A 26,015-nucleotide genomic window follows, 5' to 3' on the forward strand; every position below is an offset into this window, starting at 1 on the left:
AAAAATTAAAATAATGCTATAATTTGTACATGTTTTTAACACGTTTTTACATATAATATAATAAAACTCTTCATTTATATGATAAATAATAAATTTTTGATCACATTTATAAAGCATGCACCAACATAGACTACACCGTATCTAAATCCGTATATCAAATATGGTCAAGTAAAATCAGAGAGAGGGAACGTGAAGGCGCAAATAGACATTGGCTGTCTTCGCGTCCATCTGTCTCATTTTTGTCGACCAATTTTACACATGGATGGTGTATGGTTCATGTTATATGTTTTTGCGTGAAACTCGCCTTACCTTTATATACCAACAAAAAAACTTAAAAGGCAGTATTCTCCATTATTTGCCATATAATAAATAAATAAATAAATAAATAAATAAATAAATATATATATATATATATATATATACATACATAAGTGTCTGCCAAAAAAGTTCCGGGCTACCTAAATAACTTCTGAATGGTTCGAGATATAGGATTGATATTTCTATGGACACATCTATGGGATTATCAAATCTATCATAATCTTGAAAATATCTATCTTAACACTGAAGAACAGGGGGAGAGCCGGAAAATCTTAAAGATGTGTGAAGTCGAGTGAGAACTCGTTTAAAAGGGCGAGACGAGAACAACGCGGGACGACCTACATCTCTACAATTTTTTTCGCGGACTTAATACATTAATATTCATATTCATTTATTAAATAGCCTATGATTAAACATTTTTATTTATTTGATCTGTTAAAACATCAGTAAGATAAAAGGGACGATAAAAAATATTTTACTTTGTTACCGGATATTACTTTGTCCCCTAAACAACGTAAACAGTGCTTTGAGTGAAATGAGCTAATAAGGCCGAGGGAGATAATTATAGGACAGCTAATTGCCGGACGACCCGACTTGCCGCGAGACATAACGAAATAATCCTGATCCCCTCTCTCTTCCTATTTTCTACCTCTTATTCATTCTTTTTCCTTCTCGTCACCTTCCTACTTGTCGTTTTTTTTTTTAATTGTGTAGTCAACCCCTATCAGAGGGGATTTCTTTCTACGGGTGAAATTAATTAGATGAGCTTCCCAGTATCATGAAAGTTAAAAGCCTGCTGATAAACCTTTCATTAATCGTGCTCCGCTTAAACGATTTTAATACATCAACGTTTATCCGAATTAATTGATTTATGGTTGCTGCTCTATAACAAGATATTTATTTTTTCCTCAACGTAAAACAAGGCTACGTTTTTTCTTTTATCTCTCACGTCTGTTCTTCATTTTCTTCAAAAATAGATCATTATGAATCGAATATAAATATATTTTATACAATGGAATAACATTTATTATTATCTTGAATACAATTATCTTGAATACAATTAGAACAATATAAAGGTCATTGAAAGTAAAGAAACCTAGTCAGTGAAACAAATCTTGTGATTATTCAACTAACGAGACGCTAAATCTATTTTTTTTTCCCCGAAATCTCGTAACCCTCGTTATCCCTTAATTATATTCCGAGAACACGCTACAGAAATACGTATTCAACAAAAGTGAGACGGTGCCATTGGTAGATAAGATTTGAAGCCTGCTACGCAGTAGGACTTCGCGGGCACCTAAAAAAGTCACCTCGTAAATTCGCGGCTCTCTAACACCTAATTTGCTGTGTCCTCAGTGCCGCAGCACGCAAGCGAGCGTTCCCGTGCGCGTCAGCTTCGACTGGCATGGCCACGCGTTGCAAGGGTTTCACGTGCAGAAATGCGGAGAGCCGTGAGCAATTTCGCGAGAAACGATTCGCGTCCTCTCTGCCTCTCGCTCTCGCTATCGTCATCGTGCTCGGGACTCGCATTCGACGCTGGTATTATAATTACAGGGTTCTCTCGGGGGCTCCCTTTTCTCGAGAACGAGGCGGCCGCCCGGCGGCGCGGCAATGGCGACGGCCAAGGAAGGCGGTTGGTCCATGGATGATTATCTTCACGGCGATAATTAGGCAGCGGGTCGCGAGTCGCTCGTACGGTGAAAAATAACGAGGAAATAATTGCGGTCGAATTGCACCGAAGGAGAAGAAACAACACTGATAGAGGAGGAAAGAGAGATAGAGGCGTCTGTCGAGAAGCGGGCATATGCGACTCCCCAAAAATCGGTTCCGACGAGCGGTTGCGCGATCGTGATCGATGTTTAATTTGTTTCCCCGAGTATGCGAGATCTTTAATTAACGCTGTAGAACAATTTGATTACACTTTTAATTATACACGAGATATGCTTCGTGCGTGAGATAAAATTAAGTTTCGTTGCGCTCATCTCTTAAAGAATTCTAAAAAGATCGACCTATCCTTTGTAGAAATTTGAATATAATTATTGATAATTATTGAAAATATTGATATATAATTTACACGGAAAATAAAATAGTTGGAATAGTGTAAAAATATGTGGTATAAGCTAAATTTCATTTGTATGAATACCTAAAATTTCAATAGTTATAATAGCTAACAGTCGAAGACCTTCGGAACAGGAAACAGACAAGAAACTATTAAATATTATTACGACAAATTCTTCATAAAAGATTCGGATTCTAATAAAACACTCGGGTTCTAATAAAAAAAAACGAAGCTTACTTTGACACGAAGAAGAAGGTTTACTCCCCATTGTTGAGGCGGTCTTGGGCGGATGCATTGTTTACAATTTGCCATGTCGTCATTCTTCTTATGAGAGAATGCTTAGAAATGCCACCGTCGCACCGATGTCTCTGTACTGTTTAGTTTGCAAGAATCTGTTATTTGCATTTCTTGTACTCTCTCTTTCTTTTTCTGTCTCTTCAACGATCGAATTTATCTCGTTCTAAGCACAAAAATTTTTGAGCAACGCAAGCAGACCTAAATACAATATTTGAAAAACAGTAAATAATTTATCATCACTATTATCAAATTCTGTTGGAATAAACAAATCCACGTATACATATAAAAGTTTATTTTTCGTTGTTCAAACGGATTTTGTCTTAAAAAAAGAAAATTTATTAATCTCCATTTTATTATTAACTTTTTATTTATTAATTAGTTAGTGTTAATGCAATGCGTAGATAAATCTCTTCTCGAAAAGATTCTAAGCGGGTTAAAGGGGATTATATTGCATAAAGGACGATGTTAAGGGAAACAGAGGGCAATGACAGAGAATGGTGCGAAGGGTTTTGCGGGAAGAACGACGGTCGTGTAGTGGCTGGAGAAGCGGTGACGCCGGAGAAAAGAAGGCTGGGGTAGGAAGTTAATTAAGTAATAAAAAAGTCACCAGCCTCCGGGACCACAGCTCGGATAAGAGAGAAGACCGCGCTATAGGAAACTGAAGTTAAAATAAACATCCCTTAAATGAGTCGCCGCGGCGCCGTCCGTCCCCTGTTTAACCGAAGTTGCTAATTAATTCCGAACCCGTGAAACTGAGAGAAACGAGGACCGGGAAAAAGGGGAGGGAGGAGGGGAGGGGAACGGATGTCGCGGTCTGTGTTTCATCCCCACAAGGAAAGAGAAACCGAGGAGAGGGATTGAGAAGCCGAAGGGTGGAAGGTGCCGGGTATTAAGCTGCCGCGAAACCAGCAGCCGTCTGACTCTTTAATTAGCCACCCCCGCTGAAGCGCCAACACCGGGGGTGTCGAGGGTCGGCGAGCAACAGGTGAGATGCAAAGCAAGGGTTATTCTTTACTTTGGAACTCTGCGAGGACCAGAAGGGTGAGCCTATAGAAAAGCGGAGGGTGATGCAGCAACGAGGTGATGTCAGCGCATTGTCCCGCGAAATTAAAGAATGCAATAAATACCAAACAGATTCTTGATCGAGTCCAAGTACTCTCCAAAACTTGACGAGTAAAATATCACTTAAACCGTAAAATGCAGTTGTAACAAAAAGAATGACTGTTGCCACGATGTGACGAAAAGTGCATGAAATCAGTTTAAATATTTCCATTTTATATAGACGAATATCAAATTTCTCTTGAGAGAAGCCATCTATTGGGAGTTCCATGAAACTTTCTTGTAGGTGTTTCCTCTAAATTAGTGCGAAATAGAACTAGTAGCGCACTCTAGAGTCGCTTTAAAAAAAAATCTTTAGCTTATGAATACTCATGTTCACTAAAATAACAATGACAATTCTCTTTTTTTGGAATGACTCAATATTGTATTAGTGGTGAAATCACTCTACATATATTTCTCAAAGATTAAGGAAATTAAAAAGGAATATATGCTTTATAGACATGTCACAGGGCGATCACGCTATCGTACATAGATTATTCGCTAACAATAATTTTAGGAATTTATTCAATAAGCAAACTAGAATTTTCTTGAATTAAATTTTCATGTGTATTAAAAGTGATATTTTTTACTTAAAGATTAACACGTTGCTTGCAAGTTTTGTATGTTTCATCGTATTTTATATACATTATCGCAGTAAAATTTTTATTGTCATAAGTATATATGTATGATAATAAAATATCATGTATAATAAATATACTAAATAAGATCCGTATAATAAATAAAATCCAGAGAAACAGTAGTGTTTCGATGCTAAAGATCGTATAATCTTCGTGAGTATTATATTGACTAGTGTACTTTTTACTATTTATATTGTTATGTAGCTATGTTATTTAAAATTCTAACATATATTAAATGATATTTATTTTTTACAAAACTAAAACAATTTTGGTCGCGTTAGTCATCATTGATCATTATGGTGCCACTAAAAAATACCAGCTAAGAATGACCATCACGGCAGTCAACGTGTTAATCATCAAAGAATCTGATATTTTAATTGTAAACTGAAAAAAAAAAGAATAAAAGAATGTAACTTCAAAACTTAGAAATAAAAATTTTTGATTTTCAATCACAGATATCCTAATTATTTGGGATCTTAATTTATGTATGCTATCGCGGAGCACTTTCGCCAATTTAAAAAAAATTACATTTTATAGTTGGCCGATTCATTTGTAACCGATTTGTTGATGAAGCGTCGATGGTAATTAAAACCTGTTGAGTGTTTCGTGGGAGTTACAAAGTGCGCGTGCGGAACTTTCTGAAGGAAAGGGTTGTGAGAGGCAATGAATATTCCAGGGTTGAATGTGCGCCGCGAAAGGGGTGCGGAGCTAATGAAAAGTACATTATGACTCTAGTGAAGCCGCCCTGGAATACCGTCGCTGTGGCGGCGGACAGCCGATGAGAGATCGGGGCGAAGGAGGAGGGAGATGGTTGACGAGGAGGGAGTTAAATGCGATAATTTGCGTGGGAGGGCGGCCGTGGTCGCAGACGGTAAACCCTCTGCCATTTAATTACGCTTAAAACATGCATTAAATATTGTCGGAGGGTGGAAACGTCGGAAGGGTTGAACCCCTGGGGTGGTTAAATGAGCAGAGATTTTCCCTTCCATGGCCCGTCGACGTTCACGGATTTGCAAATTTGTGTATCGAGTGCTCTTTTCACGATAAGTTTTGACAATGATATCACTAACGTTAAGTTTTAGAGCAAGTAGAGATCACAGGTTGAGACTGATTGTGAGTAGGAAAGTTCTAAAAAATAAAAAAAATTGTTTTTTTTTTATACTTAAAAAATAACATAACTTGTAAAACGTGATTTTCAAGTTATTGCAACGAATAAGTTTCTGAAGTTAAAGATTTGTTTATTTACTAGAACTTTCCTATTCACAATGAGTTCAACTTTACTCGCACTCAAGCATGTCATAAGTAATGACATCTTGTAGGCTAGATCGAAAACAAAAATAACAAAGTACAATAATAATGTATTTTGAAATTAATAGAAATATGTATACGTGGTCAAAATTCTCTAGATAGATCGATTTGCTAAGACTGACTCATTGTAATTGATCTATTGTGTCGATACATGGAGAGAGCGATACAAGAAGTAAGCGTAAAAAATTGACCAATCACAATCGAATGTGAAAAGAATCAACTGTGATTGGTCAATTTCTTATTCTTACTTCTTACTTCGTGTATGTAGACGATGCATTATGGATCGATGGTTAGAGTCGAATCTGCAGAGAGTCAACCTGTAGAATCGAATAGTCCGATATGAACTTTAGTTGTCTATCGAACTTCGAGAAACGAGCACGTGCAGTGCAGGAGCAAAATTATTTAAAGTTAAGTGATTTAAAAAAAGTGAGAAAATGAAAATAAATAGGCATAAAGGGGTGCGGGTGTCGATAGAAGTGGGGACGATGTGAACTAAGAGATTTGCTGAAGTGAAAAAGAAATTTTGTTACAATGTATAATATATATAACTTGATGTTACCGATTAAAAAGTATCGATTTTGTCATCATAAGCTACTAGGCGAAAAGTGATTTCATCGATGAAAACGTTAATAGAAAATCCAACTACGAGCTGGCGATGTATTTACCAGGCAGTCACAAACAGGTAGATTTGTTATCTATAGACTGGTAGTACAAGTTGGCGCTCCTCTGGAAGCCACGATTATGCCAACTGTCCTTGATTCTTCAAGTTATATATACTATTTCTTTCAAAAACGTACACATGAATAAAATTATACATTATTCTTTTAATAATAAATTACTATAACAAATTTTAATATTTTATAAAATTTTAATAATCCTTTAATGTTAAATCTTTATTTGTGGAATTCAAATTTTTTTCAGGCTCACACATTTGAATATATTATTCGTAGTACATAAAGTCGATGCATTATATCGTATGCAGATTAAATTGCGTCGATTAAGAAGTCGACCCTCGCGTTTCCGACACCCTTCGATTGTGTGCTCAGAACATATAGATAGATCTGTTGTTCGCACCACTCGCCGGCGGGGGTGGTGGCGTCCCGACGCTCTTCCAAGGCCGTTGCCGGGCTATTAATTGTCTCTGTTGATTCATTTGATCGTGCTCGGCGTTCCCAAGCGACTCCGCCAGTGCGACGACATTTCGATACGAAGGTCTTTTACGAGCGCGGCAACTCTTTTCTCGCCTTTCCATCCCACGAATCTTCTCTTGGTTTCTTCCTCTTTCTCTCTTTCTTTCTGTCCCTTTCTAATTTGCGAGAAAGCGTCTCACCCGATTAAAATTAACAGAGTGGACAGAGCTGCTAGGCAGGTGGCTTCGTTAGGGCGCCGTAAAGTGCTCTCGTCCTCGGAATTTCAAGTGCGTCGTATCGCCTGAATCTGATAAAAGCGCGCGATCGTAACCGTGTAAATTAATTAAAATCTAATTTAAAGCGCCGCCGCAGGGCAGGTTGACGGATAATTTACGCGCTCGTTATGATAATTAAGGGCCGAGTGCCTCGGTAAATTCGAAGACCGCACGGCCGCTTCAAGATTTCGACGATGAAATAATCGTGGAACGCGTAAAATATATGTATTGATATGTGTGAATATTACTAAATTACAGCCGCGCTAAATTCAACGTGCATTACTCGCGTGATTTTTTTTTTTTAAATGTAATTACTCGCATGGGACGTTCCTGACATTTCAATATTATATCTCGATTTTTATTTCCTCTCTTTAATGATTTGCAATTATAAATAAGATTTGATAATGTTTTATACATTCTTTAGATAAAGATAAATGCAAAAATTCTTTTTTAAATTATGAAACAATAAATAATGATGTGTATAATAATGTGTATAAAGAGCATTTATATATTTAGTAGACATGCCTTTAGAACTATCTCAAAAAATAATCACAACATAAATACTCGTAAATAACAAAATCGAAATCCTTAATTACTTTCTTAATCATCGATCTTAACGATCCCTTTTTGTGGTCTTACAAAATTATTATTCCACATGACAGCTTGTAATACACCTGACAACAAGGAATTTCGGATAATCGATTACGCAAGAAATAATTTTGCAGCAAAGATGGTCTCGTCGGTGCACCGGTGATTCGATGCGAGCATGATGGTTCTAGGCTGCTGATAGTAATGATCAGCGGCACGGAAACGCACTGACTTAAATTCGTCTGTTGGGAAGAGGGCCGGATCAGAGGTTTCCAAATCAGGACAATTGAGTACACGCCGCGCGCGGCCGCTAATAACTCATTTCCGGCGCTTAAAAGTGATACGTTATACGTCCCGGCGTAGAGACGCGCGGCGATATCTCGTTACCACGCTCATCAAGAAGATCGTCCCGTCAATATTAACGTCCTCGTTAACCGCTAAAGACTACTTCTTTGCCGGGAGATATTTCAGACGTTATTTCATACTTCGTAATAAGTATCGGCAAATTTTACCGAGAAGATTTATGACTTACGAAATGAATCCGATCTGATCGCTGCAAGACATGATTCAGTCGTTATGCATTCGATCGATTGCAGGAGAGCTAATCTCGATCGAAATAAAAATAGTTATTATCCGGTGCAAATATTGCATTTATCGCGTTCGAAGAAAATTGACCATACATTATCCATTAATGGTTGATTGGAGAACCTTCAGTGCCAATTGATCAGTTGGTTGATGAAACGCACTTGTTACTTCGTAAATTACTTCTGTTAGTAGAATAACTATTATCGCCGGGAAGGATTCACGTGCATGTGTGACGCTCTCGCAGAATGACACGTGCATGTTCGACTCGAGTTCTATAACGTAGTTCGGACGAGGCTGCTTGCTGAAGTTGAAGGCTTGCCCGTGACCTACCTCTCTTTATGACGTCACCAACAACGCCTACGAGGCTGAAGGAAAAAATGAAGGAGCGTGTTTGGATTATTAAGAAAAATCCGGCCGCAATTTCGTACTTCTTAATTGAAATGTCTAACAATTCGATGCTTTATCTTTTTGAAGATAAAATTACAATCGAAATTAAAGTCGATGGATACTCCTAATTTTTCTTTACTAGTTCATTTTGACAGTGTCGTTAATGTTTAGAGCAAATTCGAGTTTTTCAAGACTTTTCTAAATCTTTATACAAAGAGAAAACTGTTGTAAATGTAATTACTATAAAATAATTACAGTTAGGATTTTTGTTATACCATATAATGTTAATAATAATAATTATATTTATAATTCTATCAAGAATTGATATAATTGGCGCCAAAATGATTATAAATTGTAGTTAAATAATGGTAGTAATTGCAACAATTTTTCTCAGCGTAAAAATTTAGAAAGTTATATTGATTTCAGAAATTTGTTATAATAGTTCATTACGTAAAGCATTTTATGCAGGCTATGCAGATTGACACAATAACTATGCTCATCATAAAAGGCTAAAGGAATTTTCGATAAATGATCATATTAACGTGCAATGCTTCTCACACAGTGAGAATCATTATCGCTCGTAAAATAATGGCAGTGGCCCATCGCGACTTCAGGACGTTCCTGATGGAGTCGATGACCATATCCCATGACTCTACAGGCCCTCCCCATACCGATTCGCGACCGTCATCCCTCTTCCCACCTTAGCTCGAAGAAACGATCGGTCTGTCCAGTCGCCGCGTGGTTGGCGGCTACATGGTATGGCAAAAAATAAAGATAAAGCCTGAGGAATTAATTAGGACCGGGTAATCAAGAAGATACCGCTAGCGAGGTCCGAAGGTGGAAACGCGAGGCAAGGCGACGACGACGACGACGACGACAACGGCAGAAAGGTGCGAAGGCAGGACTTGTACGTATAAATATTCACTCCTGTTCAACACTGTTCGAACGACCCGCTTATCCACGGATTGACCAGATACAGGGACCCGCCGCCCCCGCGACCCTCACCAACGGATCTCAAGTTGGAAATTCGAAATGCCTCGTACGCGGCCAGGTACTCTTTTTATTTCCTTCTACGGCGCGTTCGCCTTCACCTCCTTCGCTCCTCTACCTACCTCCGGCCTCCTGCCAGCTTTCGACTCCTCGTACGGCGCACTCTCGGCCGTTTCGTTTCGGCTCGGCAATATGGACCCGATCCTCGTCCGTGTGAGTAACGGCTATTCCGAGAAGTTGTTTCAGATAGAGGGCTAATTTGTTCGCGTGCTCCCCTCGCCCCCCTCGCCCCCCTCGCGCCGCCAGCCGTTGGATATACGAGCGCGAGGTGCCCGGCGTGTCTCCTCCGAGCGACGCGAGCGCGAGATTCTCTTCCTTTACTCCGTATATGTACATCCCGAGTATCACAAGAAACTATATTGCCAGTTCCTTTATCTGAGAGAAGAAACTTGTCTAAAAAAAAAATTCTTTTATTCACAATTTTGTTATAGATTGCACAAGTCAAGTTAATTAAGGAATTACTATTCATAGAGTGTATACCAATTTTAACAACATTCTTGCTATTAGCATTACATAATTTTACGTAATTAACTTGATTGCGCAATCGATAACAGAATAGTGAATAAAAGAATTTATTTATTTTTTGAATTCCAGCTGGGAAGAGGCAAAAATTAGTATCTTCACACAACTTGTTAAAATACTTATTGCACGGAACGCATCACGCTAGGAAACAACGCGTCGTTACGGAATGTCATGCATTATCCCCTACATGGGCTTTAACTTTTCGTTGTAAAAATTTTCATGACTTAATTGTTCCTCTTTGATAAAATTTAGGAATAAGTGCTCTCTTTTCTCCTCTACGGGCACATATTATGAAATTGTTTAGAATAAATTTCGACCAGAATTGTTCCGTTTTCCTTAGAAAACATAATAGAAATCTAGGAAAACTCTGAACAATTCCAATCCGAAATCCATTCCGAGTAATTACATGATACGTGCTCTATTTTCCCATTCCACTCATGCCTTTCTGTCCCTTCTCCTCTTTGCGTACCTCCATGGGCCATATCGTACTTAACAATCTTCAGCGTGTATAAAGATAAATTACAACTATAATTAAGATTGAATTACAATCTCATTATAATTTTCAGATAGAAATATTAAATTTTAATCATATTTTATTATTTAATTGCAATGACAATGACACCTTCTCGAAAGAGTGGATCCATTAATTTAATGCGAAGTTTAAAAGTTCTGTTAGATATCAAAGAAACAATAGTAACTCAATTCCTTGAGTCAACATTTGTTAATTTTTAACTTTCATGTATGCCAAAATGTAAATCAATCCATTTGTGTGGTCAATTTCAAAATAAACAATGTACATATCAGTAAAATAATAAACCAAATTTAAACTAAATGTAATATATTTTTTTGAGTTAAATTGTTTAATTATATTATGTTAGTTAAATTGATGACACATTGAGTAGGAGCAGTAAGGACCTACAAAAATTATTAAAAAAAAAAACTCAAATTGAATGTAATGAATTGAATAGCGTACTCTTTATTCGTCATTCTTCATGCATCTATCTTCGTGATAAAAGCTCTTTCCTGGGCAAGATGCCTCTTCAAATGTCATCTCAGGAAATACTCGAAGATCTCTCTGGTCTGACAACGTCTGCGTGTGATGAAGACTAGAGCGAGAAAGATACGTTTCCGCGGTCGGTGACGAAATATTCGCGAAAGTACGAAAAGAATGCTCGGCTCTCGTGTTTACGCCACCCCTGCATGTTACGACGGCATATTCTGCCGCGGGCAAGAAGGGCGGACGGGGATGCTTGATAACGTAGGGGTGGTTGGATAACAGGACAGCGGGAGTGGGCGGGCGGGCGGGTTGCCAGGGGATGGTATCGCATGAGTTATTAAGATTCCGGCGCGCATGCTCGCGGTCTTTCATCGATTCATAAGAATATCCTCCGCTCTGCCAGCAACCCTCCTTCGCCGCTACCTTCTTTTCCTCTCCTTCGTTTCCTTCGGGTTTTCTTCTATGTATATATGTGTCTATCGCTACCAACACCATTGCCGCTGGCACCCCTTCGACATAGGAACGTAACCGACCGACTCTTATTCCCAGCATTATTCGACTTCTAGTAAGTATTATTCTAGCAACAATTTGAATATTATTTTAATTAAAAAAAAAAAAATATCTGTCGAAAGTAGTAGCAACTTTGACTTTTTTGTCTGGGAATCTTTTTATTTCTACAATTTTTATGTATTTTTCTTTATGAAAATCGAAAATTATCACAATAACATTACATTTAAGGAAAAGTTGGTACATTAAAGTAAAATCTAGCTTTTATAAAAATTTGAATATACACGAGATAAGTTTAGAAAGATGGTTACTTTTTTCCGTTAACTAACTCGATCTTTGCTGAATGAATTCTAAGAAAAGATGCGTGAATTTTTATTACAATGACTATCTAAAAATCTAATTTAATTGTAATATCTTGTTTATCATCTTTCGTTTTATGATATCCTATGTACTCCCAATTGAAGTGGGCTATTTATCCTTAAATTTCAAGTCAGTTTCTTTCAAATATCACATGCTAAGAATTGCATCCAAATTATTGTAATCTCATATATAATACGAAATTTTCTTGAAAATGATTTTAGCGATTTGCTCGTCAGAATATTGAGCATTCAATCGACTCTATTCCACTTTGAAGTGCGATAAGCGGAGAAGTATGTATATGCATATATATATATGTGTGTGTAAAGCACGCCATACTTATACGATCAGTAAGTAACGAGGGGTGTTCGATCGATCGATCCAGCCGAAGAGGCGACGAATCGACGACTGAGATATCGGCATAAACGATAATGAGCGTGGACGGTAGTTTGAGGCCGAGGTTACGCCTTCTTAAGGAACCGGTATATACACCGCAGGACTTTCCCTCTTCTTCTTCGTTTACGTGGGCGTGGAGAAGGAAGTTCATAGTGTGCGATCTCTTTCGTGAAATCACGTAAAAAGAGAGCCCCAAGCGTAAACGTGCTTTCTTCACGATGCAGTTTGCCAAACAAATCGCCCCACGAAACGCTATTCGAGATTTAGTGTCAGGAGTTACAATTTTAATCGAATAACAATTACAATTATAATGATAAAAAGCTCGTAACTAATTCTGTGCAATCTCTTTTCGATAACCACCAAAATTAAATTTCATATGAGAAACACATAAAAATTTTTCTCAAGAGACGTATCATCGAAGTTACGACTTTTGAATAATAAAAGTATCTTCTCTCGAATCAACCAACATGTAAACGTAACTCGCAAATAATCGTATATCCAGCAACCGTGTACGTGAAAAATTCGTTGGGGAATTTCTTTACGGTACCGTAGTTACAAAGAAGCGTGCACACGCGTGCTTATAACGCGAAATAAGTGTGCGCGTGTTCGTGGGGGTTGCCGAAGAAAGAGAAGAAGTCTGGCGCGGGTGGCCGGAGAGTGAACGAGGGAGAGCTGGCGGAGATTGCGAGAGAGGGGGTGATCTATGCGTTTAATTAACCATAGAGACGCTCCTACCGACTCTTAGCCGCTCTTAGTTCGTGCTGACCGAGGGTGGGACGAGAGTGCTGGAATAAAAGCCGAAGCAGGACGCGGAGATGAGGGTGAGAGCGAGAGAACACGCGGAGGAGGGGAGGAAAGGAAAGGATTTCGCTATCGCCGGCGAAATTAACCCCGGAGAAAAAACTTATAATGTGTCTTTGCGGAAAAGCAGCTCGATATGTGGTGTGTCCGGCGTGTCGCGTCGGACGTGTTTCCGAGGGCACCGGCACAATATCGCGGGTGCATTTGTCGCCGGTAATTAATTTCCGGGATAATTAACGTTGGCAAGCTGACGCTTTGCTTTGGTGAGAATAAGGTATCATCGATCACGGTTTGTATTAAAAAAAAAAAAGGATGTGTAAAAATGAGCTGCACATATTCATGTATCCCGAGTGCATTACACATGGCGAGAAGAATTTTTCTGAAGTACTTGAATATTTAGCTGGATACAGAGATCTAAAAATAATTTAAATCTAAATAATTCAAAATCGTATTGATCAGATGTTTCTCACTCAAATAAAGTGAACTGCAATGTTTACGAAACATTGGCACTTAGCCATGTATGAAGATACGGAGACAATCCATAAACCACGTCCAAGAATGGAAGCTGTAAAAGTATCACTGAGAATAATTTAAATGGATCATCAAAATAATTATGTAAAGACATTCAACTTGCTAGAATGTCAAAATTTGGTTGCAATACATTGCTCGTCATGCTTGAGTGTTCTATAGAATTATATGAATAATCTAACAAAATTATTTCCAGATTCATATCTAGCTAAATTTTTAGAATTTTCCAGAAAAATCGTGCTTTCCGTGCAACGTCATGCTTTAATCTACTTCTATTGTGATCGTTTAATCTGTTTGTTTCCTGAGATATTATTGAAATACTTATAAGATATCTTTCAGGAGATTCGACCGGTATTTTTTCTTCCTCGGAGCAATCTTGGGTCTTTTTTTGTTGTCGCTAATTAATTATTGCGACGTCCGGTTGCTCTGTGCTTACGCGAAAGCATTTCGGATTTCTCAACCAGAACGAATCTATGTTGTCCGTCCACTACTTCCCCTATTTCTACTTCATCTTCCTGCCTCTCCTCCCCTCACCCTGTTTAGCTTTCGCGGATATTTCGAGATCAGTGACTCTATCTCCTTCGCATTTTGTTCCGGGAAGCGGGAGGTTAATGAGACGTTAGCAGACAGTTATAAATGAACGATAAGGTTCGGTAGATCCCTTTAATAGCCGGTGTAAATTTATAACTCCCGGTGAAACGTGTGTACAGATTATAGATTGATCGATTCCGTAGCAACGTTTGATCAATCGTTTGATTCTCTGCTGTACAAATAGCGCTCGCTCTCGAGTAATTAATTCCAACACGTTTGCCTGAGCGTTTTCGTTCCCGGGTCAAATGTCAATCTCGTACTTCGTCTGTCTGAGGATACACGTTATCATCTGGCTGGCAAGAGTGTCGAGTTAAATTATACAAATCGCGCCAGACAGAAAATAATTAAGTACCACCGAGAGAAAAAAATTTTGATATTCGTCATTACATAATAACATGTTATATAATGTATATATTTAGCTAAACTGACTTCTGCTAAATGACAATTTTTAATACGTTGAAAAGAATTATGATTGCTTAGCAACAAGTTCGAAAATAAAATCTATGATGGAATAATAATCCGCTGGCAACCGTACAAATCTTACAATAGTTGCAAAGCTGTTTTTCTGCTGAACGTAGCCATTGATCACTATTTTAATTCGATCAATATTTACGATAAAAAAAATTGAAGTAATCAATAAATCAGTCCTTTAAATTACTTCAACAGATTTATACTTTACTTTTCTCCGATCGAGTCATCCTCTTGTTACGCGTTAATAATCTTATCGTGACAAGTGCGTAGTTTTAAGGAAATGCGCAAGTCCTGATTCATATCATCGATGCGACACAGTACTCAAATATCAGTTTTTGCGCGTCCCCGGCAACGCGAACCGATCAGGGGACGATTATGTTCTCATTTCGGTAATTACTGGGCGCAAAAGAAGCACGAAACCGGCGCGACGAACGCACCGTCGAGAGGACAAAACGAGGAACGGAGATCCACCGGCTGTGCGACTGCATCGCGAAACGACCGTGCCTATAAAGCGTACCGAGTCTCGATTCGGGCGTGACGGGGCCGCCGGGCAATTATGATAATTACCGGAATTCGTGGGGCGCAATTAGGCCAACGAAGCGACAGAAACGTACTCGTGCATGCTTCGCGACACGGTGCGGCGTGGCGTGTCGATTTTCTTCCTTCGCTTCTATCATTCCGTTTTTTTTTTTGCCTCAGCTGTAAGAATTAACGTGTTCACCTTAATTACGGGGAACGACGATGCTGCCACGCGGAAGACGACGATGTTGCGTGCTCTCCGCTATATTTCCAATCGTACGTAAATCGAAAGATCATTTCTTGAGCAACCCCATTATAAGACACACCATTCGTCCCGGAACGATTAGCATTTTATATCGTCTGATGAGATATTGCTGCTGACGTAAACGTATGTTATGCAAGATGTGTCTCAAATTTAATACGATATTCTACAACCTCACGGATTTCTTAACAATTTCTGGATTCTATCTCTAATTATATCACGCGAACGATAACGTATAGCCGCTCGGGCTTGGAATTACGCGCCAAAAATGAGACGTAGTAATTATCTCTTGAAGTTTATCGCTAGGTAAAATAAAAGGCTGAACAAAACAAAAACAAAAAAAAAAAAATTGTGTGCCGATCTGAAAATCATCGAGAACACGGAGAGTTCATGGAAGCGTGCATTTACGTGGTGCGTATTTTGTAAACAGGAACGTCGACGTGTTCCCGCACGGCGCCGGAAGTGTCTCATAATAAAAAGAGCGACTTCCGTCGGTGAAACAATACCGTGAGTCGGATTACCGCACGCTGTCCATCTCGCTTCAGCTTCTTCACTCCCGATGTCTCGCACTTCCTCCTCGCTTCTGTCTCGTTGCGTTTTCGCCCGCACGCAGGCGCGCTCGTTGCTTTATCTGCCCTCCCCTCCCCCTCCCCCCCTCTCTCTCTCTCCCCATCGGTTAATTTACGTCAGAAATAATTTAATGCCGACGGAACTATGCCCGCCCTTGTCGCCACGTCACCCCTGGCGATTTCTACGGGTACCAGATTAATCGTCATGACGATCGTTATCGGAACGACTCTTGAGCGGCTCGACACGTCTGCATTCCGGATATCGCGAATTACCATTCTCGATCTGCCGGCTGCGTATTATAAATAATGTCGCGCACATCCTAGTCGGCGTAACGCTATAATTCTGACACCTCCTATAGGTACTTTTGTCTTCTTTTAAATATATATGCGGAGATGTCTATGTAAACAGTGTGTGTGTGTGAGTGCATTGTTAGAAATGCATGCATTGACAGAAAAGTGTTTGGTATTTATAGCTATAATTATAACTTACAATAATATTGGGCCATTTAAAAAGTATCCGCGGTTTTTTCATTCAAAAATTGAACAAAAAACCGCGGATTACTTCTTAAATGACCTAATACGTACTTCAGTCCAAAATTGTATTTCAAGACTGAACCGGAAATTGTAAAAATTCACATGTAATCAATTATTAAGCATGCTGAGAGAAAAATGTTTGACATTTGTAACTATAGTTACATGTTTCTTCATAATTATAATTATTATTACTATAATGTTAGTAATTAATTCATAATTTTCTAAAAAAAATATATATATGTTACCGAAAAAATTAAATTGAACATACATCTGAAATCTGTTTATAGGCGCGTCGGTAATTATAAGATTATAAAAATAAATCAACTTCGAAAACAACTTCTTCCAAATATTTAGATGTACATAAAAAATAATCGTTGGTGGGGACAAATAACTTAATTCACGCTCTTCCTCGAGACGTCTTCGGAAGGTGATGACTACGACCTTAAGCGATCTGAGACCGTTACACAGGACTTTATACCGATGATTGTTTGTTTCCCGGCTGTAATAACACGTCGATTTTCGCGCTTTAACTGAATTCGCGGCGGATACGCTTTGGGCGCTCGCGCGCGACCATATCCGCGCGATTAAATATATGCACGCCAGCTCGCTCGCGCGAGCTTGAGCTTACGTTGAAGCTCACCGCAGCAATCGCTTAATACGTTGACATCGGTGGCGCGATGTAAAACGCGCTTGGAATCGACTGAAGATGATAGAGAACCACCGCACGTGGCGAGAGAACGAGATGGAGGAAGGAGAGAGAAGGAGCGAGAGGGAGAGCGAAAGGGGAGATCTGCGAGGACGTTCCGCTTTATCAGTGCAAATGGGATGCCAGCGTGTTTCCATTAATTCAAATCGCCGAGTAAAATCGTGCCGTGGAATGTCCATTAAAGTCAAGCGGAGAAGTCGTTAGCCTGTCCAGGATGACGTCGGGAGTACCTCGCGTTTTGTCAGGAACTACAATCTTACCGATTTGAGTCGCGAAAAACGCTCGGCGAGGCGCCGTTTCACGGTCTGGAAACGCTTTTCGACAGCGCTTAAAGGCCCCCTACGCGCGAATTAAGTCGACATAACGCGTGGAGCACGCAAAGAAAAATTTTTTTACGTCACTTTGCACGAAGTGACGGACTTTGTGCAGTCCGCCTGTATTTTTACCTCGGTAAAATTGGAATTCGCTTCGTTAGGGAATACCGCAGCATCCTTCTTAAAAAAATTGGCAAAAGAAAGGGATTTTAAGAACAAAAATTTTCGATAACTTGATAACGCGTAGAATGAACTTTGAAACTTGTGTCGATTTCTTATAGAATTACTTATTTGCATAGAAAATAAAAAATTAAATTTTTATAAAATGTCGATAATATATTACTTCCTATTTATAACATCGTGACACACAAAATGTGCCTCGATTAATTAACTCCAACTTATGTTAAAATTGTGAATAAATCGTCATAATAGATGAATAATTTAAAAAAAAAAAAAAAAAAAAATTAAACATGCAAATTTGTGAGAAGCGCGACTCTTTGTTTTTTAACGTCAACTCGTTCGAGCGTTGGGATTAAATCGTTTGATGTGTGCAGAATGTGCTGAGGCAGTCATGTGAATAGAACGGTGCATTGAACGGATGTTCCGGTTTATCAGTGCATACGGCGTGCCGTCGTGTTTCCATTTATCCTGTCGCCGGGTGAACTCGTGCCATTGGAATGCTCATCGAAGCCGAGAAGTGAAGTCATTAGGCAATTTGAGGTAAAGTTAACTCTTTACAGGACTGCGACGATGTCACTGCCATCGCACGGGGAAAGTAAATTTTTAAACTTGATTCGAGAAACGGCATTTACACCGAACAAACCGCCGCGCCGACGAGGCAATCACGGCTGCTGTAATCATCCACAGGCGACGAATTCTCATTCAATTCAATGAATTAACCGCCATCGCGATAACGACAGATGAGCGGCTTTGATTTCAGAGCCGAATAGAATGTAAAAAACCTTGTTTTTCGAGATCTCGCTGGGATTGTACTCTGTGTAATGTATTTGCAATGATACAATTTAAAAACGGGAGAAAAATTATTTCTTTCTTTTTTTTCTTTTTACGAGTGTATTCAACAATTTTAGTAAATTTATAAGTAATTATTAAATAAGAACGTTGCGAATTGTGTGTGGTATTTCTTAATTTTAGATTTTTATGGAACAAATTAAGAAACATAAATTATTCTACATTCGTCATTATCGTAATTAGTTATAAGGATGAAAACAATGTGATGGATTATAATCAGAGGATTCCAGATTTGATCCCAATCGTCACCACATGAATCTCGTTTTATAATACGAGGTCTATAATGCGATTACAAACTCAATTTAAAATCGCAAAAGCGATTGCGACAACCAGTCGAAAGCGTCAATACAATTGATGTTGTGTTAATTATTATTCAGTAAGTGTTGTTTCAATTAAACACAAATAGAAAAAGACGCAGCTATTTAAAAATGCATGTAAAAAAAAATTAACATAAATTCCAATGAATAATATGAATAATATAAACATATATTTTTTCAAAAGAAATTTGTGGCATACATGTAGATAATATTACAAAAAAATCCGCTTCTTTTAAATTCTTACAGTTAGCAAAGATATCAATGTAATACCCGCATCAAACTAGAGATTGAGATTGAGATTGAATTTAATCAATCAGAAGAATAAAAACTAATATTAAGTTTAGTAAATTTCGCTTTGATTGATTGAATTAATTTCTCAATCTAAATCTCTAATTCGATACGGGCATTAAAGTCCTTGTCGCATATAAATATAATTTTTCCAAATTTCCACATGAAATCTTCAATTCTAGCGCATCTACATATGTTTTTCTTGATCATGTTTGCTATTTTTGCGTCACGTATCTTTCCATTTCTTTGTATATTTATGACATAAATAATAATTAATAGGGATAAATAATAGATAGTAAATATAAATTTTTTCCGTAAAAACCAAATAAATTAATTTTTTAAAAATAAACCTACAAAATATAATAATCCAAGCTTAAACCGTTATTCTTATAACTGTTATTGTTTGGAGAAATATTATTATATTTATATACAAGGAACGATTTAAAGATGAAAAGTTTTTAATGTTTTTATTTTGTGATTTTGAAAATTTAATTTTTTAGAATTGTTTGTGCGTGAAAAATAATTGAAACAAATGATATGATAAGAATTTAGAAAATAAACTTTAAAAAATATTTCCCTAGCCACGTTTTTTCACCCAAGAGACATTAAGATAATTAAGAAATGTCGAGTGTTACGAGAAAATCGTTTCAGAAATACCGTGGATACTTAAACATTCCTGGCGTTCGCGGCAAAAGAGAGTCGCGTTACAAATGTTAACGCGACATTAGGTGCCACGTCTCTATCCCTTTACACTTTTCCACACGCGTGTACATGAAATCGGTTAATCCAAACACGCCGGAATCGTCGGAAGACGGCATGGTGCGGGAAGAACGAAGCGGATCGGCAAACGTTCCGGTTTGTCAGCGCATCATGCCGCGTACCAGGCATGCCGCGGCTTGTTTCCATTAATTTGCGCTGCAAAGCAAACTCGTGCCATTGGAATGCCTGTCGGAGAGAGAGTCGTTGAGTTATAAAAGCCGAGACGGGGCAACCTAATTTGCTACATTGTCACGAACATACGCGAGCGACCCACTCGCGAAATATCGGCTGTAAATAAGTCCCTGACTTGGATCTGATAAGCTAAACCCAATTAACCCTCATCACTTTAGGACGAGACTTGATTTTTACCTTAAATCACAGAGAAATTCTCAAATAAAACCGCGATCGAGCAAAACGCGATGGTTTCTAAAGCAGACAGTCGTTCGCGTGGCTCTACAATTTATGATTATTATTTGTACAATCAGATTCTCAAACGTACTTCCTCGTGCATTTTGCAATCTTATCTTGGCACCTTGATATACAAATTATTCTTTATCAACTAATTGGCACGTCGGAGGACTCTCAATTACCGTAAAGTTCAAATGTATTTGCGTTTGAACATGTACGCGATTTGTTTCCTGTTACTTTGAAGCCAGGGAATCGGTTATTCTAATACGAAATTATTGGTATAACGGGTTAATGTGCGTATGCATTACGTGGAAAGGCGTTAGTTTATTTCATTAATGAATGTACAAAGCTCTCGCGTCGAGTGTTCATGAATGCTGAAAGGCCACTCGATTCAGGAAGGAATATTCAGCTGCAAAAAAAAAAAGGACAGTTACGATCGATTACACCGTGCTCCCTCGCGTTTCGTCTTGTCTAAGCGTAATAACCGCGCGGAATCGAACTCGATGCACAGCGATCGGCGCTCATGCGTGAATGCGGAATCGCTTAATTTCAAACGCACTGAAACACATCGCGATCGGCGGGCTGCGCAAGGAGGGACCAGTTCGTCGGTTCCATCAGCGCGTAATAATCGCTCGTGACGGAGCGTTCTATTAATTCACCTGAACATTTTATACCGGCCGGAATGAATTCATTTCCGAATATATTACAGCCGGCAGTTTTTCCGGGCAAACTGGACTGCGCGTATCGACCTGCGGGAATGCATAAATAACACGTGGAAACACATGTTCCCTTTCAACATGAAGCTCATATAACAGTTAATTCGACCGGAAATTCACTGTCGATGAAATACAGCGAGATTAACTGGTACACGCGATGTCATTACGCTAATGAAAATATCTATAAAAGCTCAAGCATTCAATATTTATATCGATGCACTTAAAATAAACAAATATTGAATTAAGATGTCCTTTTTTCGACTGTCATTTAAAATCGTCAGAAAGGACTTAGTCCTTTTCGATTGTTTATTTCTTTATTTTTACACTGACAGAGAAGTTTTAGTATTTGTGACTATAATGGCAGTAGAATATTATAATTCGACTTCATCTTTATAGTTATTATTACCATAATGTTATAGTAATAAGTTATACTTATAGTTCCATATACAAAAAATGTATATGTGCCTTAATTGTATATAATTTTATGTTTCATACGTTTTCGAGGACAACCATAAATTCTTTTTGATATACAGAACTATATAATATAATCATATTATTATACTAACAGTATAGCAATAATGACTATAAAAAAATAAAATACCTAGGTAATCATATTTATTTCACGTTGCAATTATAGCCACAAAATACCAAACAGTTCTCTTTCAATGTTAAGTAATTCTACGTGCGCAAATGTTCTATTTTTGCATTTATATGTATATTAAAATGATCCATTATAGTAATTACATTACTTAAATACTGATCCTGGAGCGGCAATTTAATCATGTTTCACATGATTACTCCTGATTGTATAATTTATCTCAGATCTCTGACTTTTGCGATTCGAGTGCGCGCACTTCCTATGTTTTGGCGTGAGGAAGAGATCGATTTTTTTCAAAAGGGGAAAAATTCGGTTGCGCGGGTCGCTTGATACGAACGGGTCACTTAACACGACGACAGCGGGACAAGGAAGTGGGAGAGGAGGATGCGCGTTCCGCTTTATCAGCGCATACGCGCGCGCGCGCGCGGCATGCCGCGGCGTGTTTCCATTAATTCGCGTCGCGGGGCGAACTCGTGCCGGTGGAATGCTCGTTGAAGTCGAGGAGAGAAGTCGTTAGGCTGCGTGCCGTTCGTTCGACCGGCAACCGGTTTTCCCATCGGTGATTCGTCGTTAATTCGCCGGCGCGGAGTAAGTAATCGTGCACGTCCCAACGACCACCTCGGGTGTGTTACACGTCCGAGTTTACATCCTGCCAACTACAGGATCGTCCCCCTTCTATGTCGGCTTTTCACGATCGGGAGGAAATTTCGGCGCGAAGTCCTTGCTCCGCGAGAAGCAAGGAGTTGCTGTCGATGCAGCGCAGAAATGTGCGGTATTTTCCGGAAAAACGAATATATTTGAAATTATAAATAAGTATTCAATTATATCCCGCTAAAAATGCACGATGGTTGTGAACGTAACAATTGGAAATTTAATGCAGTTTGTGATTGATTATTGGGCGGTTGTAATGATTTTTGTCTAGTAAATTGAACAGTAAAACTGTTCAGAATACCAATCAAGAGGTGACGCTTTTCTCACAGTTGCACAATAAAGAAGTGTAAAATCTGAATACAGTTATTAAGTAGTAAGAGAACAATGAATAGATAAATAGATAAAAAATTGTAATATAAATTATATATGCGAATAATAATTGCTTCTTGCACGATTGGAGGAAACAGTGATAGAAATAATACAGGAATATATAATCAGAAACTGTATATGTATACCAGAATGGTACGTCTTTATTAGGCTCCGATTTATAGGTACTTTTATGCGACCTTTCTTCATTTGTGTCACCCATATAATCTAAATTATTCTACGCAATAAAATTTATATTATATTAACGTAAAGAAAATAAATATAAGTAATTATATTATAAAATTCTCTTCACTAGACTCGCATATATTTCATTTCTGTGTAACTGTTGCTCATTCGTCACTTCTAATCTCATCTTTCGAAATCTTTATGACAGTACATGCTGTAAACTGTTTAAATTCTTCGAATTTTTTTCTCTACATTTTTGTACGCGTTTACAACTTTCATATTTAATTATACAATTTTACATACAACGCATAAAAATAAGTATCGTATATTCGGTACGAGACATGTACGTATTACAAATGTTACGCATGAATATGAGCACTGCTATTAACTGATCGAAAAATGGACAATTACTTTTTTAGTTATTGATAAAAATTCTCTTGTAAAGAATTGACCCATATATTGCCTAGTAAAATTGCTTTAACTAATTTTGCTCACTTGCTACGTAAGTATTTTTGTATTATAAAGAGAAATCAATAGTACTAGAAATAATAACTGATGTGGGTGCTCAGTCAAACTACACAAATTTCTACCAGGGAACTAAATTACATTAATTCTATACATAAAATTGATATAAATATCACTTTTATATATAGCTTTTATATATAGCTCTACTAGATTTTAGACTTTTATATTTACAACAATTTTTTCTTCGCGAATGTGAAGCAAGATTATTCATGCGTATATTCAATTGTAGGCATTTTAGAAATAAAAATATTTTCTTTGCATTTTTCTATTATTAAAATTTGCGATCAATTTAATAATAATGATGCATCAAGTTATAAGTATAAAGCAGTTTTATACAGAATCTTGCGCAGTATAAATTAAATTTGTATCAATACCATATTTAGAATTTTACAAGTGCGATAGACTCACCAAATAAATTCGCCAGCATAGAACTGGAAGCTCGTTCTGAAACAGATAAAAAATATTTATGAAATTAAAAATTTAATAATACCTTCGTGAATATATCTCTCATCACATTACAAAAGGCGAACGCTTTTCTTAATTTTTTTTCATGCAAATAGATCATAAAATATAGGAACAATTGCTATGTTTAACCTCTCTTAAGGCTTAAACAAGGGCGCAATAGTCGTGACAAATTCAATGTTACGTTTTACAAAACTTAGATCCAACGGAGATAGAGCACCGGGAAATAATCCAACAAGTAAAAACAATTCAACACGACACGATTTCGCGAAACATACCACCTGCACGCGACGTCATATCAAAGAATTAGATGGAATATAATCCGCCTCTAATGATAAAAAAAAAAAAGAAAGAAATCCAAAGAATCCAAAATATAAAAAATGTTTTACGCTTGATCATAATAAAATTAGCTGCTTTAACTTCGTGCTTAGTATAATAATCTGTGCGATATTTTTATATTAAAAATCAATAAAAAAATTGCTCACAAATTAATTAAAGTATGTTATTGTGACTAATATATAAAGTACAGTGATATATAGTTTAACTCTTTAAGATCTATCATATATGTATCAGTGATTTAAAAAAATCATTTTCTTAACGAATATTAAGCTTCAATTAGGATTTGTTTTAAAAGAAATTTTTAAATATTATACATTATTAATTTATAAACGAACGTAATTTTTAAGTTCAATAATAAAAAAAATAACTATTAATGAAGGCATTCTGTTGATCGATACTTATGGATACAAGGAAGTTAAACTTTTAAATCTTTCTATGTATCTTTTACCAGTTTTTGTACGTTTTCTTGCCAATGAATAGCTAATTTTATTGATAAAATTAATTATAATATTATATATATTTATTAATATAGTAAAACTATTACAATTTTATTTTTATAAAAATTTCAAGCTTGATCGTATTAGCCTCTTAAATAGTTTTTTTTCTACATAATAAACAATTTTATTACAATTTAATAATATTTTATTTCTTGGATCCGCCAAATTTTGTTTCATGTTTTATGCATAAAACCCATCCCCCAAATCTTTAGAACTAATTAAATATATATATCACACACATTATATTATACATATATACTCATTTCTACAAAAAAATCAGATTTAAAAGTTTAAAACCTTTTATGTCAATTTTTCTATTATCTAATCCTTCTCAGTTTATAGTCAGCATAAGAGCGCAAGTTATCGCGGCGCACGGAGGCTCAACGACTACTCCCCGGGAATTTTACGATAGCTCGGGGACTTGAACGCATGTCACACTTGCATTTCATACTTTGTGTTCCGCGTGAGAATATATCTGAGCAACTTAGGCCACGCTTACGTAGAAGCGCACGAATACGTCCCGTACGCGGGCGCGAGCGTAAATCGCTCGACGAGGCGAGAAAGACACTCGTATTACGTACACACACGCACGCACGCACGCACGCATGCACGCACGCACGCACGCGCGACGCGACGCGACGCGACGTGCCCCAGCCATGTTATTATATTTTACTTTGGCCGACGCGGAAACCCTGGGATAATTTGCGCGAACGAGCCGCAATTATTTAAGGGTGTGCATACGTAACGAGGGTGGCCTCTCTCTTTCTCTCTCTCTCTCTTCCTTTCTTTCTTTCCCTCGGAGAAGGGCCCCACGTTCTGCCTGAATGCCGGACGCGCGGTCTCTATCGATTCGCGTCGCCATCGCCGCGTCCGCGTCGGCGAAGCCGCGAAACTCGTAACTTCTTCCGAGAATTACTACCTTTCTTTAAGTAATAGATATGCACGTCGACGCGGAACGACGCTTGGCCCCCGTGTTTGCTCTTCGTCCCGAAGCGCTCGCCATTTTGCGAATCGCCAGCCCAGAAATTCAAACGCAACCCCGCGATGCAATTCCGGGACGAGATTAA

General features: G+C 37.9%; 1 long non-coding RNA gene across 6 annotated transcripts in view; it reads right to left on the minus strand.

Moving 5' to 3' along the window:
* LOC147908200 (uncharacterized) overlaps positions 1-26,015 on the minus strand; it is a 160,809-nt gene that overhangs the window by 14,935 nt on the left and 119,859 nt on the right. For 5 of the 6 annotated variants that reach the window (XR_015546521.1, XR_015546522.1, XR_015546519.1 and 2 more), the window contains exon 3: positions 24,059-24,094. This is a non-coding gene — a long non-coding RNA (uncharacterized LOC147908200). Of the gene's footprint in view, positions 1-970; positions 8,662-24,058; positions 24,095-26,015 lie in introns of those variants that run through there. The other variant, XR_015546523.1, reaches the window with a different exon arrangement.

This window comes from Acromyrmex echinatior, chromosome 10, assembly GCF_024713525.1.
Source record: "Acromyrmex echinatior isolate Ae372 chromosome 10, ASM2471352v2, whole genome shotgun sequence".
Taxonomy (NCBI): domain Eukaryota; kingdom Metazoa; phylum Arthropoda; class Insecta; order Hymenoptera; family Formicidae; genus Acromyrmex; species Acromyrmex echinatior.